The 20,166-nt window shown below is 39.6% G+C and overlaps 1 protein-coding gene across 1 annotated transcript in view; it reads left to right on the top strand.

The window, feature by feature from the left end:
* Positions 1 to 20,166, top strand: part of Schip1 (schwannomin interacting protein 1) — a 769,225-nt gene that overhangs the window by 282,047 nt on the left and 467,012 nt on the right. The gene's annotated exons all lie outside the window — the stretch shown is intronic.

Raw genomic sequence — 20,166 nt, forward strand, 5'->3', positions numbered from 1 at the left:
CACAGGAAGGCAAAGATCCATAAAAGAAATTTCATATCTCAATAAAAATTGAAAAAAAGGAATGAAAATCCTGTGAAACAGCCTCTGCCTATATCATTAACATCAACAACAAAATTGTCTTTTGAAGTGTCACTAGCCAAATCCAACCACACATCCTAGGTAAGCCCTAGGTAGCAGGCATGATGAGAGACAGAAGTAAGAGACTATATGGCTCATTGTTTACCAAATGATACTTACCTCTAAATTCAGGATGTGTGTGAAGCATGGACCTGAAAAGCCAGTGAGTGATTAAGCTAAGAATAACAGGTCCAGACGTACTAGTTACCATATATTTATGGTAATATGGTGTTAACCAAACTGAAACATAAGCAAATGAGATGCATGTGTGTGGCTGCACTTTGTAAATGCTGAGCATCACTTGAATAAGTCAGCAATTATTACTGTGCAGACTGATGCTTCACTCTGGTCCCTGGTGCTGAGACAAGAAAAGGAGGAGGATTTGAGCAACTAGGATAGCTCTAGGAATGCCCAGACCCACAAAAGATTTCTCCTTCCTGGGATTTTATATTCTTTAATGAAAACAGAAGTGTTTTTTCTCTGCTTCCAAAAATTCTGTGAGAACAGTGACAACTAATTTTCTATTTATTTTAGTTAATTATCTTTAGTGAAAACTTATTAGATATTTATAGCTCTTCTTATCTTCAAATTCTGAGACTGCCTTTACTTTGATTGTTCCAGTTATTTATTTAATAATTATCTATGATATTCTTTTGCCAATGAAATAATGAACAATATAAATGTGTTGTCTGAGGAATCTTCTTTCAGTAATGAAGTTTAACCTTGTTGCAATGCTGATGATTCTTTGTTATGTTATGGCTTATTTGACAGCTATATAGGTGAATATTATTTCTCATTCCAAGAGTACAGATTTCAGAACATGATGGTCAATTCTATGCTGATATAATGTTATTATCAAGTCAATCATGTGTAGCTGTGGTATCTCAGATTAAGTTGAAAAATAAATATATGTGGTATTTACATGCAAGGATATAGTGGTTTTGTTTTTTACTTTTTGTTTCTGAGAGGAAGGAATGCTGCAAGCCCTTTCAAGTTCACTGATAACTTCTTCTTTCATGTGATCCTTGTCATACATATAAATAAAACTGCAAAGGATATTTTGGTGCATAAACAATGACAGGCAGGCAACTGACAAATGAGCAATTTGGTCTCACATCTTGATGCTCTCGACAGTCACAAACACATGCCAGAAGAATGTTGGGTTTGCCTGCTTAGAATATTGGGATTGATTAATTTCTTTTCTGATTTTTCTTGAAGATAATCAACAGGCCCTAGACATAATCAATGAACAATTTTCAAAGAAACTAAATCATTCTTTTCAACTGTAATCATATTCTTGAAAATTATTTCTGGGTGAGCAATATGCGAATCCTAGACCAGGAAGCCAATGTGCAGGACTCACGTATTCTGTGTACCAGCAGCGTGACCTTGGGCAAATGACATCTCTTTCATGCATCAAGTTTTCTAATGTACATTATTTCAACAGGTCAATAAGCTGGAATAAATATCTAATATGTCAATACTATGTCCAAAACCTCCAATGCTCTCAAATGAGGCAAAGACCAGTCTTTGGAGCAGTGTTCCAGATTGTCCACATTTCTCTTCCTTTGTTCCCATTTTGTCTTCAATGAAATGTTTATACTCCTTCATTTTCTCTCTATTTTTCCATGAATGAGGTTGGTATCCACCTTTTCCTAATTCTTATTTAAATGTGACATTCTTGTTGAATAGTCACTACCTCAGGATGCCTTACAGCCTTCTGTGCTCAACTTGGATGTATGGCACTGGGAGCTTTCAAGTATAACACCCATTTTACATCCTACGATGGGTAGTTCGGTGTCCATTTGAATAAGCTAAGGACTGCGACATCTGGGCATGACTTTGAGAGCGTTTCTGGAGTAAAGCTCTTGAATAACAGATGAAGTGAAAACTAATGCAACCCATCAAGGGCTCAGGCAGTGCACCAAGGCACAAGAATAGTCAGTTCTCTCTCCTTTCTTGAGCTAGAACCTCCATGTTCTCCTGCCCTCTGACATTGTACCTGGGTCTGCTCTTGGTCTTTAAACTGCAGAAATCCCAGTATTCCATTCAGATTACATTCTCTATGTTAAATAATATGCCATTGTCATCTTGTTTCTCAGGCTTTAGACTAAATTACACAGCCAGTTTTCTAGGTTCTCTAGCTTAAGATGGCGGATGGGGACATATCTTCATGTCCACGATCACATGAGCCAAATCTTATAATGGATATTTGCCTATCTTCCTGCCAACATCATCATCTATAATCTTATATTAGTACCTATAACTTATCTGTGTGTGTCTATCATCTGTCTAATTTGCCTATATCTGTAATCTATCATCTAGATCTGTTGTCAATTGTTTAATATATATACAATTTGTCTCCATCAGTCTATCATGTGTTTATGTTTATTTATTGTGTATCATTTATATCTACCTATCTATCTGTCTGTCTGTTTCTTATTAGTTCAGTTTCTGTGGATGTTCCTGACTAATTCCCTCCCTCTGTTTATTGTCTGTCTTACTTTACTAGAACGAAGTGAATGAAAATGGGAACTTTTATATGTTTATTTACTTTTGCGTTCTTAGCACCAAGTATCATTCCTATGACTTAAAAGACAATTAATAATATATGTTGACCATACAAATGAATTGGTCAAACATCTCCTGACACACGTTGTTTCCTATGCATCATCATGGCTGCTGAGGACTCCAAGATGAAGAAATTGTGGCCCTAACCCTTAGAAGCACATAATCTGAAGATGTGAGTCTACACTTATCAAGATAGATGAGTATGTTTGGGGAGAACTATGAAGTCTATTGGTTACGTGGAAGTCAGAGCATCAATCCACCCCTACCAGGATAGCTTAGTAGGTTTGATGAGTAGCCATGAAGTCTGTGGATTACACTGAAGTTAGAAGATCTAACTCTTCTAGATAAAAGAGTGGGAACATTTCTTGAATGAAGGACTATTCTAGTTTAGCTAAGGAGCGTGCCACCAATTGGATGAGGCAGAGGTACTAGCATAGGAAAAAGTCATAGATAAGCCTTTTACTAGAGCTCTAAAAATGAAAATAAATAGTATCTGGAAATTCTTTCTAAAGTAATGTGATGATGAAATATGTGAAGTGTCACCATAATTTATGTGTGTTAATTTTTGTCATTGGAATAATTTCTTAAGATACTCTTTTGTGCAACTTTACAGCAAGTGAAATTCCAAAATGAATATATTCATATTGATAAAATAATATATGAAATATTTACCATGTCTAAGCATTTCATGTAATTTTTCAGTAATTAAGTTTTTTTATTTCTAATTTCTCAGGCTAAGTACAAATTAAATAGGGCACTAAAAAAAATTAGTCTTAAAATAAGTCATGCTGTGTTTCTCAAGTGCAAAAATTGTTAAATAGAATTGAGAACTGAACATAAGGGGCTTCAAACAAAGACTTTCAATTTCAAAAATACAAAAAGTAGGCTGTGTTTGGAACCGGCATTAATAGAGCTAAGATAGCCTGGTGAGACCTAATAGGCTGTCGCCAGACAGTTGAGTTAGGAACCACCCCCACTCAAAAGTCTAGGGGAAGGGAATAGGCAGAAGAGGGAGGGAGAATGGGAATAGGAAGATAAGAGCAAGGGGAAAAAATCGGGATGTAATATGAATTGATTATAATAAATAAAACATACATTAAAAGAATTATATCAATGGAAATGGCTGAGCACATCTAAAATATTTAAGTAATTTCTGTTTAATTCTTTTATATTTATTGACTACCATGTATAATTTTTATTTCATTTTGATAGTTTTTTCAATATTTAAGGATATAGATGATTTTTTATTATTTATGTATTTATTTTGGGTGTTTCAGGGGCTTTTGAGCAGGGCTTTGGGTAGATACTACTTGCTTTGAACTAACTCACTGTGTATCTCAGGATGGCCTTCAACTCCTGATTCTGTTACCTTCACATCCCACACGCTGAAATTACAGACAGGTGCCACTGTGGCCAGCTTAGAAGTAAAAGAATTCTAGACAAGAAGTTATTTTTATATTTACATTTTTATAACACATTCAAGCTTGGTATATATTTGAAACAAATTTCCTTTTATTTCTGGTTCTTTAGCTTATTTTATTTCCCCCTTCTGAGTGAGATTCAAGCATCTACCCTTGGACCTTCCTTCTTACTTAGCTTCTTTGGATCTGTGGATTGTAGCACGGTTATCCTGTACTTTATGGCAAATATTCACATGTAAGTGACTAGAAGTGGGTGTGAGTTACTCACTCAGGATGAGATTCTGCATTCCATCCATTTGCCTGCAAATTTCATGATTTCCTAGTTTTTTATGGCTAAATTGTTTTCCATTGTGTAAATGTGCCACCTTTTCTTCATCCATTCTCCGATTGAGGGGCATTTAGGTTGTTTTCGGTTTCCAGCTATTACAAATAAAGCTGCTATGAACATGGTTGAGCAAGTGTACTTGTGACATGGTAGGGCATCTTTTGGGTATATGCCCAGGAGAGGTATAACTGGATCTTGAGGTAGAATTATTTCCAGTTTTCTGAGAAAGCAGCAAATTGATTTCCAAAGTGGTTGTACAAATTTGCACTCCCACTGACAATGAAGAAGTATTTCCCTTGCTCCACATCCTTTCCAGTGTGTTCTGGCAGTTGAGTTTTTTAACTTAGCCATTTTGAGGGGGTAAGATGGAATCTCAGAGTCATGTTGATCTGCATTTCCCTGAGAGCTAAGGATGTTGAACATTTCCTTAAGTGTTTCTCAGCCATTAGAAATTCCTTTGTTGGGAATTCTGTTTAGCTGTGTACCCAAATTTTTAATTAGGCTATTTGGTTTGTTAGTGTTTAATGTTTTTTATAGCTCTTTATATATTTTGGATATCAGCCCTCTGTCAGATGTGGGGCTGGTGAAGATCTTTTCCCAGTGTGTGGGCTGTTGTTTTGTTCTGTTGACAGTGTCCTTTGCCTTACAGAAGCTTTTCAGCTTCATGAGATCCCATTTATTAATTGTTGATATTTGAGCCTAAGTTATTGGTGTTCTGTTTAGAAAGTTGTCTCTTACGTCAGTGAGTTCAAGGCTATTCCCTACTTTCTCTTCTATTAGATTTAGTGTATTCAGTTTTATGGTGAGGTCTTTGTTTCACTTGGACTTGAGTTTTGTGCAGGGTGATAAATATGGATCTATTTGCATTCTTTTACACGCAGACATCTAGTTTAAAAGGCACCATTTGTTGAAGATGCTGTCTTTTTCCATTGTATGGCTTTGTCTTGGTCAGCAATGTGTACTATGAGGAACTCATCTGACCTACATGATCTCTATTTTTTTCTTTACTTTTCAAAAATAGTTCTGAAACAATTATCAATAGACTGATGTTTCTTTCATGAAAAAACTTAGAGAACATTGTAATTGTGATAAATAGAAGAGCCACACCGATCTGTGCACACGCTGTTTCATTGTTTCTCAGCAGCCCTGAGCAAGGGCAACAGAGGCTGCAGCACAGTGCAGGGAGTGTTGTTTATCTCTTGCAGAAAAGGTGTGCAGACTTCCCCTCGAGATCATCAATATCAGAAGAACACAGACTATATGGAGACCTTGATTATAATAGAATATCTGAAAGAAAAGAATAGATATGAGAATTCTTCTTCCTCCTCCTCCTCCTCCTCCTCTGCTTCTTCTTCTCCTCCTCCTTCCCCCTCTTCTTCCCCCTCTTTCCTCCTCCTCCTCCTTCTTGTTTTTTCAAGGCAGAGTTTCTCTGTGTAGTCTTGGCTGTCCTGAACTCCCTTTGTAGACCAGACTAGCCTTGAACTCACAGAGATCTGCCTGACTCTACCTACCTGAGTGCTGGGCCTACTGCCATGCACCCCCCACACAGCTCTCTCTAAATTTCTTTTTAAAGATTTATTTATTTATTATGAATACAGTGTTCTGCCTGCATGTATACCTGCACACTAGAAGAAGACACCAGATCTGATTATAGATGGTTGTGAGCTACCATGTGGTTGCTGGGAATTGAACTCAGGACCTTTAGAATAGCAGCCAGTGTTCTTAACCTCTGAGCCATCTCTCCAGCCCCCTATTTATTAATTCTATGTTTAAATTAAAATATTTATGAGAAAGAGGTTACATTTTATTTACCACTAGAAACAAGAAACACTGGGCCACAGAAACACGGTCTGTTTAAATAAAAGAAAAATTCAAAGATATGCAGATGTTTAGATTTTTTTGTACAGAAGCTACAATGACTAAAATCCTCTACTGATTTCTTAGCTCTTTTGAATTATTCATATGTAAATTATTACTGTGATGTTATAAACTATGAATATAATATGAAATGATAAAATTAATCTGACTAACATGATTGTCAATTAATGGTATCCAATTCCACCTTGTTATCACAAGTGAGAACATTTATTTTTAAAGGCCAAGTAATATTTCACTGTATATGCACCACTCTCTGATAAATACTTCCATCAACAGAGATTTGGGTCAATTTTACACTTCAGCTATTGAGTGATGCCACAATGAGTGTGGAGGTGAATATATAGATTAAAATTGCTGGTTCCAAATTTCCAAGCTGTGATTTCTAGGTCATATTGTAATTCTGTTCTCAGAGTTTTGTTTTCTAAAGAACTCGCTTGCAGATGGATGTGTGCCTATAATAGCAGTACTTGGGAGGTAGAGACAGGAGGAGGAATAGTTCAGCATCATCCTTTCTGCAGAGCAAGTCTTAAGTCAGCCTGTCACATTCAATGAGACAAAGAAAGAAGCCATGTTTTTTCATCACAATGGCTGTACTAATTAATGAGCTAACATTCATATCAAGTTATGATTCAGTTTTGTTACTCCTCTAACATGCTAATATTAACAAAATGTACAAAACCATAGGTATATGCATACATCGATCTTTTTCATATTATGAATGTGTATTTGACAAGAGACAGAGATATGTCTTATTCAACTGTTGACTTGTAACCTTTATATGTTTAGATGTAGGAAAGAGAGAACCTGGGACTCTGTAGATCAGAACAGCTGAAAGAACACAAACAGAGAAAAGTAGGAAGGGCAGAGGAGGTGAGCAGTGTGCTGAGCAAGCAATACATCTGACAGAAGACACCTTTAAGAGAGAAGAGGGAAGAAAAAGAGGCAGGGGAGGACCTGGGAATAGACTGAGCAAATTAGGGTCCCTGCAAGCAAAGTAACTACAAGGAAAGCTGCATTCCCCCATATGTCACAAAGAAGCAGATGGAAGCCCAGTTAGATTAATTGTCATATTGTTAAGTGAGAGTGTGACTGAATCAATCCATGTTTCAATCCAATAGAATACAAGTATGCATTCCAACATGGTGGCCACTTGGTACATAAGAATTTTGAGCACTTCAGCTATAGCTATAGCTTGTCTACACTGGAGTGAATTCCAGATATACAAGATACACTATATTTTAAAGACTTACTATAAAAATACTTTTTATTCTAAATTATATCTTAGTTACATATTTAAAAGTAATATTCTACTATATGTCATTGCATTATATAAATGTTTTAATATTAATTTACTTTATGCATTTAGACTTTAATAATGTGGCTACTGAATGTTTTCAAATATTCATGTGGCTACTATCTCAGTTCTGCTGCAAAGTACTGAATAGGGAAAAAAAAAGAGTTTACATATGAGGAAGACTGCAAAATAAACTCCTCACTCACAGATGACTATAGTACCAGGCACAGTGCTTTGAAGGCATCACCCAAGAGGGTTGGGCCATCCCACAGTAAGAGGCAATGTGGGTTGAGTGTTCAAGGATGGTCAGAAAACAAGCCGGGCGTGGTGGCGCACGCCTTTAATCCCAGCACTCGGGAGGCAGAGGCAGGCGGATCGCTGTGAGTTCGAGGCCAGGCTGGTCTACAAAGTGAGTCCAGGACGGCCAAGGCTACACAGAGAAACCCTGTCTCGAAAAACAAAAAAAAAAAAAAAAAAAAAAAAAAGGATGGTCAGAAGACAGTATTTTGGGGCTAGAGAGATGGCTCAGTAGTTAAGTGCACTGCCTGCTCTTCCAGAGGTCCTGAGTTCAATTCCCAGCAACCACATGGTGGCTCCAAACCATCTATAATGTGATCTGATGCCCTCTTCGGCAGACCAAGCACTCATATACAATAAATAAATAAATAAATAAATAAATAAATAAATAAATCTTTAAAAAAAAAAAGACAGTATTTCTTCCCATGGAGCATATTTCATGGAGAGAGTACACACACCATGCCACAGTAGTTTGAAATAACTTTACTATGGTTAGAAAATTCATAATTTGATACAATGAAACAGTATGGGGTTGAGGGAATAGAGAAAAATACATTATGGAGGTTGTCAGAACTCACCGAGAGAGACTTTGAAGGCGAGGCAAAGTTTTTAAGAAAAACTTAGACTAAGTATAAACCTGGTTTCACATCAAAAGTCTTGGGCGGGCTCCACTCAATAATGTTGAAGAAACAATAGCCTTTGGTGTAATCCTTCCTCCAAATGGTCTAGTGCGCATTCTAGAAATGTGACTTACAATTCTTTCACAACTAGACCAACTTGCGACTAACTAGCCAGAAGAGAAATGCCAGTGGTGTTGCTGTGTGGTGTCTCACAGAATAGAGAATGCCTAGAAAAAAATTGAAAAGCAAATAGATATAGAATATGTTTTCTGGAGAATGCAAAAGTGGCATAGAAAAGCTTGTAGTTCACAAGCTTAATATGGCAACAGTAGCATGCAGTGGCTCGTGGACTTCACCAGAAGTTGCCCTAGGAATGAGGATTTTGTAGGGGACTCACACCTCTGGGCTAGTCCCACATAAGAAGCTGGTCATACTGACAAAGTCACAGGCTCTTGCCTCCAGAGTTTCTACCAAACCTGAGGCCATCTGATTCCCTGGGAAAACCTTCAGCTTCACCCTTTATCTTGAAACCTCTTGATGCTTAGATAGGAACAGTGCATGGGCTCTCAATTCGGTTCCTTGTTTGACTTATTTGTTCTTCCCTTGGGCTCCAGATAAAGGAAGTGGGGGTTTTAAAAAGAGCTTATTTGAGCCTTGGGGGCCTCCTGCATGGACATTTGTCATTCTCTTTCATCTTTTCCAAGTGCTAAACTTTGTGATTTTGCCAGGAACATGTCCCAGTCTGTGCCTCTCTAGGCTTGTACTACCATTGCTCATGCCTTAACTGGGTTTTCTGCTGCCCCTGAGCTCCGGCACTGTCATCGATGGACCTAGCTCCTGCTGTTTCTGTTCAAGCTGGTTTTGAGACTCAACACTAATGATGATGACTGGGAGGAAAACATCTACGAAAGTGTCAGGAGAGTGTACAGCAACCATTGAAAGGCTGTTTGACACGCTCGTTTCTCAGATATGGTGACTGATTAGTTTTATGAACTTTATATTTTTTAAAGATTTATTTATTTATTATTTATGCTGTATTCTGCCCACATGCCAGAAGAGGGCATCAGATCTCATTATAGATGGTTGTGAGCCACCATGTGGTTGTTGAGAATTGAACTCAGGACCTCTGGAAGAACAGACAGTGCTCTTAACCTCTGAGCCCTCTCTCCAGCCCCTGAACTTGTATTTTTCTCATCAAAGGCAAACTATTCCACAGCAATACATCCAGCCGAAATCTTCAAAGTTGTGTAAACTCTTCCATTCTAACTTTATTCTTCGTCAGAGCCTTAGCTCATTTGAACTCAAAAGAAGTTTTGCTTGGTAGGGGTTGGTGGTAATTTTAGCTAAGGTCTTTAGCTGGCTTGAAGAAATGGAACAAAGCGTTCTGAAACCCAACACCTGTGTGACACAAATGACTCATTGCTCACCTGATTTCCAGTTGAAACAAGCTAGAAATTTCGATTTGTACTAAAGAGTACCCAAAGAACAGAATGACTGGTTCAGATTCTGCCAACACTTTCCTCCTGGCCATGCCCTGGTGTATCTTTGGCTATCACCAGTCTAGGACAAACTCTGTTTTTCTTTTTGTTGTTGTTGTTTTGTTTTGTTTTGTTTTCAGTTAGTTCATGATAGTCTACAGATCTATGTCCATAAATGAAAGGAAATAAGAAAAAAAACCCATCTAGAATCTATAACTTTGTTCAATCCACTCAGGCAGGAAGGCAGATAATCAAAAGCTGCACTGGCATTTGGAGCCCTTCACCATCATCTGTTATTGTCACCTAGACACAGCCTCTCAGGAAGGCTTAACATCTCAAAAGTCAGGCCCCTAAAGTCATGGCAGCGATGACTAATGCCCATGCCTGAGTCAGAATTCCTGCTGAGGCTCTGCTGGTAATCGAAGAGTCTTCCTGCAGCTTTCATAAATTAGCTGATAACTGAATTGCTTTTCTTGTGAGTGAAAGGATTTTAATTACACGATTTCAGGCTTCTGAAGCTCCATCTCCAGGGCACGGACAGTGGAGACCCCCTGATAAAAGCGCATTAAACCTTCATTGAGGTTGTTTATACATTTGTAAAGGCAGCTGTGGTCAGCTCTGATAGCAGGGACAATAAATCAGGACCTAGGATGTTCTTTTCATTAGCCAGTGATTTTATAGCCTGCAGCGGTTAAACATAGATGCATAAAACGGAGTGATATCAGTTGCAATTATTGGGGCAAGTGAGTTTTCATTTCCCCCAAAACCTTTTTAAGGCTTTTGTAGGAGTCTGACAATTAGAGTGCCACAATCACTAGTCCTTTGCCTGGGCATGGCTGTATGAATCTTCTCTGGCCTTTGGCAGGATTAATTTATTTCTGAGATTCAGAATACGGCTAGCTACTTAATGCCGCTGTGAGTCCCAATCTAATGACAGAAAGAAAAGCTGTCTGATCTCCTGGGAAATGAACAGAAAGAGGAAACAGGGAGAGTCATACAGCTCTGGGAACTGGGACTCAGCAAGGCCTGTGAGAAGGCTGTAACTTGTAGCCTCACCTCATGCCCCCCCCCCCCCCCGCCTCCATGCACAGGCTATGCGGAGGCGGCTTTCCTTCCTAATCTCTCCCAGCTTCAATTTTGTTAGCATCCACCCTTTCAGGTGGGCCAGGCCACATCTGTGATGATGCCAACACTATGTCTGCCTCACTGGATCAAGTCTTCCATCTGTCCACTGCAACTTATTTTTTTTTTCATTTTATTTTTATTTTTATTTTATTTTTAATTAATTTATTCTTGTTACATCTCAATGTTTATCCCATCCCTTGTATCCTCCCATTCCCCCCCCCCCATTTTCCCATTATTCCCCTCCCCTATGACTGTTCCTGAGGGGGATTACGTCCCCCTATATATTCTCATAGGGTATCAAGTCTCTTCTTGGCTACCTGCTGTCCTTTCTCTGAGTGCCACCAGGTCTCCCCCTCCAGGGAACATGGTCAAATGTGAGGCACCAGAGTACATGAGAAAGTCATGCCACACTCTCCACTCAACTGTGGAGAATATTCTGACCATTGGCTAGATCTGGGAAGGGGTTTAAAGTTTACCTCCTGTATTGTCCTTGGCTGGTGCCTTAGTTTGAGCGGGACCCCTGGGCCCAAATCTGCCTATCATATTGTTCTACTTGTAGATTTCTAGGACCCTCTGGATCCTTTTATTTTGCTATTCTCCCATGCGTCTCTCATTTAGAGTCCCAATAGGATGCCCTCCCCTCTGTCCCAGTTTCCTGGTAAGTGAAGGCTTTTGTGGGACATGCCCCTTGGGCTAGTATGCAGATATAAGTGAGTATATACCATTTGATTCTTTCTGCTTCTGGGTTAACTCACTCATTATGATCATTTCTAGCTCAATCCATTTATCCACAAATTTCGGGAATTCCTTGTTTTTAATAGCTGAGTAGTATTCCATAGTGTATATGTACCACAGTTTCTTTATCCACTCTTCTACTGAGGAACACTTAGGCTGTTTCCATGTTCTGGCTTTTATGAATAAGGCTGCTATGAACATGGTTGAGCAAATTTTCTTCACTGCAACTTATGTTGGAGAGAAAGTGCCTCATATTTTCTTAGAGAACTGCATGGCAAGATGTGAGGTCTGTGAACACCATGGTAGAACCTCCTTTGGATCTTCTGCTAAAAAGACACTAACCCTGGCATTTCAGAGTCCTGAGTTTGATGCATAGAATGTAGGTTTAATTTACAGAAAAAAAAAAAACACTAAAAAGGAATTTGTGTGTGTGTGTGTGTGTGTGTGTGTGTGTGTGCGCGCACGCGTGCGCGCGCGCAAGTTTTTTGAGAATTTCGTACAATGTGTTTTGATCCTACCATTCCCTTTTGAACCCCTTTCCAGATCCACCCTCTCTTCCATACCCATCCCCCCTCTCTCTCAAGCTTATTGATTCTAATTTGTAGTATCCATAAGTTTTGAACACGTGACCTTCCACAGGAGTGTGGTTGATTAGCCAGGGAATATTCTTAAAGAAAGCTGACTCTCACAGGAAGGAAATTTTTAAAGCACAACCACTTTGAAGCACTGAGTCAAGGAGCCTTCATGGATAAAAGTTATGAAATAATCTGTAAAGATGAGCAGTTCTGAAATCTGGGGTGGCTGGTAACACAGAACGTATTTATGCTGGGCTTCTGACAGACAATCTTCCTCTGTATTCTCATCCTTGAGAGATCACCACACAGAAAAACAGCTGTCAGTTGCCTTGTTTCTCATCAACTGTTGATGTGTTTAAGGCTGACATGTTTTTAAATTGTGTGTCTCTTTTCCTTCATAACCAGTAACAATATATGGGTCACCAAAACTAAACCCACCATAGGGTCAGATAGGATTTCTTATGTATTCTGATTTTTCAAAAAATGATTAATTCTTCTTTGGTTCTGCTGGATGACATTGTTATTTCATTGGCATTGTGATTAAATCATATGAAGAAAGGTGTGCATATAGAAACTCAACATTAAAAGCTATCAATATGTAATAGCCATTGGCACTTGTATACAGCAAGCTATGATAGCAACTCTTGCTAGGATCTACCAAATTCCAGTCTTTATATATGTAGTTTAAAATCTTCACCAGTTCCAAGAAAGTTGGAATTGTTGCCCCAAGGATACAGACAAAAAGTGAGGTTCAGCACTTCTTTCACTGCCACACAGTTTGTAACCTGCCTGGCTATTGCTCAGTCTGGTCTGACTCCAAAGCCCTCATCTCTCAGGAGCAATGGGCCATGCTCTAGTTAAGATACTTTATGCATGGAATAACAGAGTCCAAGTTAGTTTATAAGAGCCTAAAAGCACTTGCTAGTTAAGTCACTGTTAATACTGTAAAAGTTCCAGATAAGTGTGATTTTCATGTGGGCAAATGTTAACTACCTCATGAACTGGATTTACAAGGAGGCGCTTAATTTACTGCCATTTGTTTATGAGTCTTCTGGTGTGAGGTTGGTTGTTGAAGGCAGTTAATGCTGAAAGTTACACAAGGAGTGGATTAATAAAACACAAACAAGGGCTTTAGGCAAATCCCACTGGTTTCCAGTAGATAGGAGCTACAAGTGCTCACTTGTTGGCTTTTGAAGCAATGTCCCGTTCCTCATCTGGAATTGACAGCTGCCTTGTATATCATGGATGAACTTTCTAATTGAGGTGGCACCTTTCTATTTTAGGAAATCTGTTAGTTTGGCTCAAAACATTAGAATCGTACTTTACTGGTTTGTCTCACCCAGATGCCTTTCTTTGGATAACATGAACTCATCTTCCCACCAGCATCACTAGGCTCTGGACAGTACCACCATTGGAAGTTTAATGATCTCTGGATTGGTCTGTGATCTGTTTTTATTTATTTATTTATTTATTTATTTATTTATTTATTTATTTATTTTTAGCTTATTCACTTTACAGCCAGATCATATGCCCCTTCCACCCTCCCTCTTCCTGCTTATACCCCTCCCCTAGTCCTCAGAAAGGGGGAGCCCTCCTCCCCTACCAACTGACCCCAGCCTATCAAGTCTCTTCAGAACTACCTCCATCTTCTTCCTCTGCCAGGGGGAAGTGATCAAAGAGCAGGCAACAGAGTCCATGGCACAGACAGCCCTTGCTCTCTTTACTAGGGGACATATGGAGACTGAGCTGCCTATTGGCTACATCTGAGCAGGGGGCCTGGGTCCTCTCAATGCATGGTCATTGGTTGGTGCATCAGTCTCCGCAGGGACCCCCTCAGCCCAGATTTGTTGGTTCTGTTGGTCTCCTTGTGGTACGCCTGTCACCTCCAGGTCCTTCTACCCCCAACTCTTCCATAAGATTCTTTGTGCTCCACCCAAAAGTTTGGCTGTGAGTCTCAGCATCTGCTTCAATCCCCTGCTGGGTGGAGTCTTTCAGAGGACCTCTATAGTAGGCTCCCATCCTGTTCCCCCTTTTTAACCACTTCCAGTGTCTATTCTACCTGCCTTTCTGAATGAGAATTAAGCATCCTCCCTAGGCTCCTCCTTGTTGTTTGGCTTCTTTAGGTCTGTGGATTGCAATATAGTTATCCTATGTTATATGACTAATATCTACTTCTAGGTGAGTTTATACCATGCGTGTCCTTCTGGGTCTGGGTGACCTCACTCAGGATGATCTTTTCCAGCTCCATATATTTGAGTGAAAATTTCATGATGTCATCGTTTTTGATAGCTGAGTAGTAGTTCATTGTGTAGATGTACCACAGTTTCTTTATTCATTCCCCGGTTGAGGGACATCTGAGTTGTCTCCAGATTCTGGCTCTTACAAACAATGCTACTATGAACATAACTGAGCAAATGTCCTTGTTGTATGGTGGAGCATCTTTTGGGTGTGTGCCCAGGAGTGGTATATATATGGATTTTGAAGTAGAATTAATCCCAATTTTATGAGAAAGCATAAGATTGATTTCCAAAGTGGCTGTACAAGTTTGCACTCCCACCAGTAAATGTTCCCCTTTCTCCACATCCTCACAAGCATGTTCTGTCCCTTGAGGTTTTTTTTTTTTTAATCTAAGCCATTCTGATGTATAAGATGGAATCTCAGAGTTGTTTTGATTTGTGTTTCCCTGATGACTAAGGATGTTGAATATTTAAGTACTCTTGGCCACTTGATATTCTTCTGTTGAGAATTCTTTGTTTAGTTTTGTACCCCATTTTTAATTGAATTATTTGGTTTGTTGGTGTTTAATTTCTTGAGTTCTTTATATATATTGGATATTAGCCCTCTGTCAGATGTAGGGTTAGTGAAGATATTTCCCAGTCTGTAGGCTGTCATTTTGTTTCATTGGCAATGTCTTGTGCCAATGAGTTCAGTGCTCTTTCCCACTTTCTCTTCTAATAGATATTGTGTTCCTGGTTTTATGTTAAGGTCTTTGATCCACTTAGACTTGAGTTTTGTATAAGGTGATAAATACAGATCTATTTGCATTTTTCTACATGTAGACATCCAGTTATACCAACACCACTTGTTAAAGATGCTATCTTTTCTCCAGTGTGTGGTTTTGGCTTCTTTGTCTAAAATCAAGTGTCCATAGGTGTGTGGGTTTATTTCTGAGTCTTTGATTAATTTCCATTGATCCACCTGTCTGTATCTATGCCAGTATTATGCAGTTTTTATTACTGTTACTCTATAGTATACAGCTTGAGATCAGGGATGGTGATACCTCCGGAAGATCTTTTATTGTACAGGATTGCTTTATTATTCTGGGTTTTTTATTTTTTCCATATGAAGTTGAGAATTGTTCCTGCTTTTGCCACATGCCCTGAAGGATGTTTTAAAATTTTAGTCAGCCAGGTATCACTTTGTTCTAAGGTTCAACTGCCTTCTTACTTCTTGGAGCCAGTCAGCGAGCCCACTGTAACCAGCATTCTCTTCCTTGCCTCTCCAAGTATGTCTCCTCCCACACCTATTACTTCCCCAATTTATCCTATTGTCTTCTTATTGTTCTTTGTGTGCCCTGGGCACCCTTCACTTTGGGACTTTTCATTGGTTGTTTCTTCCACTTAGAATACTCAGCTCCAAATATCTGCCTAGATATCTTCAATGCAGATATCCCCTTGTCTCTGACAGTCTTGTCTTACCAATATTGCTCTTGGTACTTTCACCCTGTTCTAATATCTCCTTCTCAAATAAGATGTGCCAATGTATGCAGCATGCGCATTATCTGACTCTCCTCTAGGACACGGGCTACGGGACAGTTACTACTTTAGCTCATCCACTAACATATCTCAAGGGCACAAAGAAGACCTGTTACATAGCAGCTGCTCAATACATACTTGGCATTGTTGAATTGCTAAAGGTAGGAAAGAGGGCAATCGTGAGAGGTTTATTCTTTGTCTCAACACTTGGCCGGTATTTTGTAAACACATCATGTGCTGCACAAGTGAACGATTTCATATTAGAGAAAAGTAGCACTTGGCTGACATTTTGAACTAAGCTGGCATCGAGATCATTGCCTGGGCTTTGACACAAGTGGCTTTCAAAGAACACAATGGATACTGGCTCACTTAGGGTGGAGAGAGCTTCTCTGGGCATTATGCCTGGCAGTTTTCTGACTCTCAAAGATAAATGATATTCATAAGAAATTATACTTCAGGAAAATATTAAAGCAGTTTTTATTATAGGTAGCTTTGATTTTTCAAGGTTGCTATAACTTTAGCCATCCATTCTTATTCAAAATCAAAATGTAGTTTACTCTTCCCCGAACAAGAATAAGATTTTACTTTGTGATATTGTGACATTCTTTTTGGGGGACAGGCATGAGGATCATACACTGTTCACAAAAAAGAGACAGAGAACATTTCCTGGAGGTCCTGTGTTATCTTATCCTAGACTAAAGATGACATTTCTGTGAATGGGGGAAAAGTTACAGGCACCAATCTGGAGACACTGTGTACACTCATTTAAAAATATTTCTTGTGCTTTCTCCTTGACATTTATTTTCTGGTTTGTTTGTTTGTTTGTTTGTTTGTTTATGTGTGTGTCCTAATCTGGTTTGTTTGTTTTTATTATTTTTATATGCCCTTGTTTTCTAATGGAGAAAGGGTGTGGATTTTGTTGGCTAGGGGAATGGGGAGACCCTAGGAGGAGTTGGGAAACATGAAATCACATCAGAGGATATTGTATGAAAAAAAATATATTTCAATTTTTAAAATACACACACACACTCAAAAGCAAACAAGCAAGCAAAACACTTTGTAGCTCAGTTAAACATGAATGTATTAGAAAGAGCCCTTGAAGGAAAAAAATCAACATTCTCGCCTTTCTTCCATGGAATAGACAGGGGCCTGTTCTAATCCAACCTGCCAATCTGGGCTGCAAGCCTGGGTTATATGTGGGGGTAGAAGTGGAGGTAAAAATAGTGTAGACTTCATCATGTAGCCAGCTCCTTTTTGCCATATAAGAAATGCCTATGGAGCAGTGGTGGCACATGTCTTTAATCCCAGGACTCAGGAGGTAGAGGTAGGTTCGAGACCAGCCTGGTCTACAAAGTGAGTTCCAAAGCTACACAGAGAAACCCTGTCTTTAAAGAAAAGAAGGAGGAGTAAATGCCTATGAAAAGAGAAGAACAACCAAGGAGCCTAAGGAATGAGAGATGTCAGAAGACGGAGGTTGCCTGTGAACTGTGCAAAATGCCACTTCCGTCTTCCCATCACTATCAGTTAATCACCTTATAAAACACCAGAACCATCCGAGCCTGAGCTGAAAGAGCAAATTCAATTTTCCCTCTCCTTTAAATGTCTCCTTTTCAGTTATACAATATTTTATGAAAAATTGATATCTCACTAGTCAACATGATGAATGCTGAGACAGGCAGAGAGTAGTTTAAGGAGTTTGTTTTAACAGTTATGCATTTAAATTGTCCCATTATAGTGGACAAGTTTCTACTGCTGACAAAAAAAAAGAAAAAAGAAAAAGAAAAAAATCAACTCTTAAAGGTCTGGTTCTTCTAGACTTTTTGTTGTTGCTGCTGATGCTCTCAATCATTTTTATTGCAATCCTGATAAACTCATGAATTAAACTTATCTCATCCAAATGTTAGAGTTTAAGGTGGCAGTTAGGGACCTCTTTTTTTTTATTGCAGGGATTTAATGTATAGTACTGAAGTCATAATGTAAAGAAATGATACATTTTCTGAAGCAAACCTTGAGTTGTGTAGGCTCAGTGGTGCATTTATCTGGAAGCAATTAAGCTGTGTAGTGTGTGTCTATAAACAAATTATTTTTGCCTTAAGTGGAATTTTATTCAAGATCAGTGCCTAGGTCAAGGCTCATGATGCAGACCCAGAATGCAGTAGATCCTAATAAATATTTATGGAATGAGAGAACACGTGGGAAACAGCACCTATCCTTCGGGCCCTGCAGAACACCTATGTGCCCCCTCCCTTTGCCCTCCTTTTTGGCCGACACCTACCCTGTGCATGGTGGAACAGTGTGGCTGGAGCCACTAATGGTAATTCTACATTTTACAAATGGAGCAATGACGTCTGAGTTTTGAGTGACATCTAGCTCTTACATGTAAAAGTGGCAGTGCAGCAAGCCAGACCTCAAGTCCAGCCTTCCGGTTCCAAACCCAGCTCCGTGAGACTGACTGTTCAGTGTTTGCTTACATTCTTAATAAAGGATAGATGTAGGCTCTGGAAATCTGGCTAGGCTATTTAGCCATGTTTCTATTTGAAGGAGGAAAGGAAATCCCTCAGAATCTCCTTGCCCCGCACTCCTATTTTTTTGTTTGTTTGTTTGTTTTTGTTTTTGTTTTTTTGTTTTGTTTTGTTTTTGTTTTGGTTTGGTTTGTTTTGGTTTGTTTTGGTTTGGTTTTTTTTTTTTTTTTCCCCAAAACTTTTGAAAGCACCACAGGACCAGTGACCATCTCATTGCCTGGCTGTTGTGCTCTTGCTTTTTTTTTTTTTAATAGTTCTCTTTTTTAAAAAGATTGATTGATTAATTGAATTAATTGTGTATACAGTATTCTGCCTGCATGCCAGAAGACAGCACCAGATCTCAGTATAGATGGTTGTGAGCTACCATGTGGTAACTGGGAATTGAACTCAGAACCTCTGGAAAAGCAGCCAGCACAAGCACTCTTAACCTCTGGGCCATCTCTCCAGCTCTGTCTTCTGTTCTTATCTGCTCCAATTCATAGCAATTCAAGTCATTATTGAGCCCTCACCACATCAGGCAGAGTGGCAGTGTGAGTGGGCTCCAGCCTATGGTCCTCCTCCAATGAAGACTGAAAACACACCTAAACTTTAAGAAAATGCACTGCCCAGAATTTTTATGAGGTTAAAAAAGTAGAGCAAAGGCCATAAGAGCCACAATGGAGGCCAGGCATGGTGGTGCACGCCTTTTACCTCAGTACTAGGGAGGCAGAGGCAGGCGGATCGCTGTAAGTTCGAGGCCAGCCTGGTATACAAAGTGAGTCCAGGACAGCCAAGGCTACACAGAGAAACCCTGTCTTGAAAGAGAGAGAGAGAGAGAGAGAGAGAGAGCGAGAGGAGAGAGAGAGAGAGAGAGAGAGAGAGAGAGAGAGAGAGAGAGAGAGAGAGAGAGAGAGAGAGAGAGAGGCAGCCACAATGGAGACTCTGGCGGGTTAGCAGTGGCCATGAAGGAATTTCAGTGGAACAAATGAAAGTATCCAACTGGCTCTTTCAAAAAGTACCTTGGGAACAGTGACTGTAATAGTGGAGACAAGAGAGCACGAACAAGCAGGAAGGATGGGTTGGGGCGCCAGCTGCGAATCTGGAGGTCTGTGCTGTGTGGCCTGATCGCAGACACAGAGGGCATGCAGAAGAAGGCTTAGAGCACCTTGAAGTAACAGCCAGGACTTGAGCACTGGCTTAATTGGGGGGAAGCGAGGAGTCTGAGATACAGAGGTGCAGGGCTGACTCCAAGCTTCCTGCTTTGGCCTGCTGGGTAGATGTGCTGCTGGGAGGGAGGGAGGGATGTAGAGGATGGTCATGAGTAGATGCTTTGCTTATGTTCACTCGGAGTGAGCTGGTTATTCACCCACCAAGTTCAGTACATAGTCATATTTCTAGCAACTTCTGACTGGGTGTTCGACAGTAAGAGCATGTGCAGAAAGCATCTTACTAAGGCCCAGATCTATCCAATGGA

Source organism: Acomys russatus, chromosome 15 (assembly GCF_903995435.1).
Source record: "Acomys russatus chromosome 15, mAcoRus1.1, whole genome shotgun sequence".
NCBI lineage: Eukaryota > Metazoa > Chordata > Mammalia > Rodentia > Muridae > Acomys > Acomys russatus.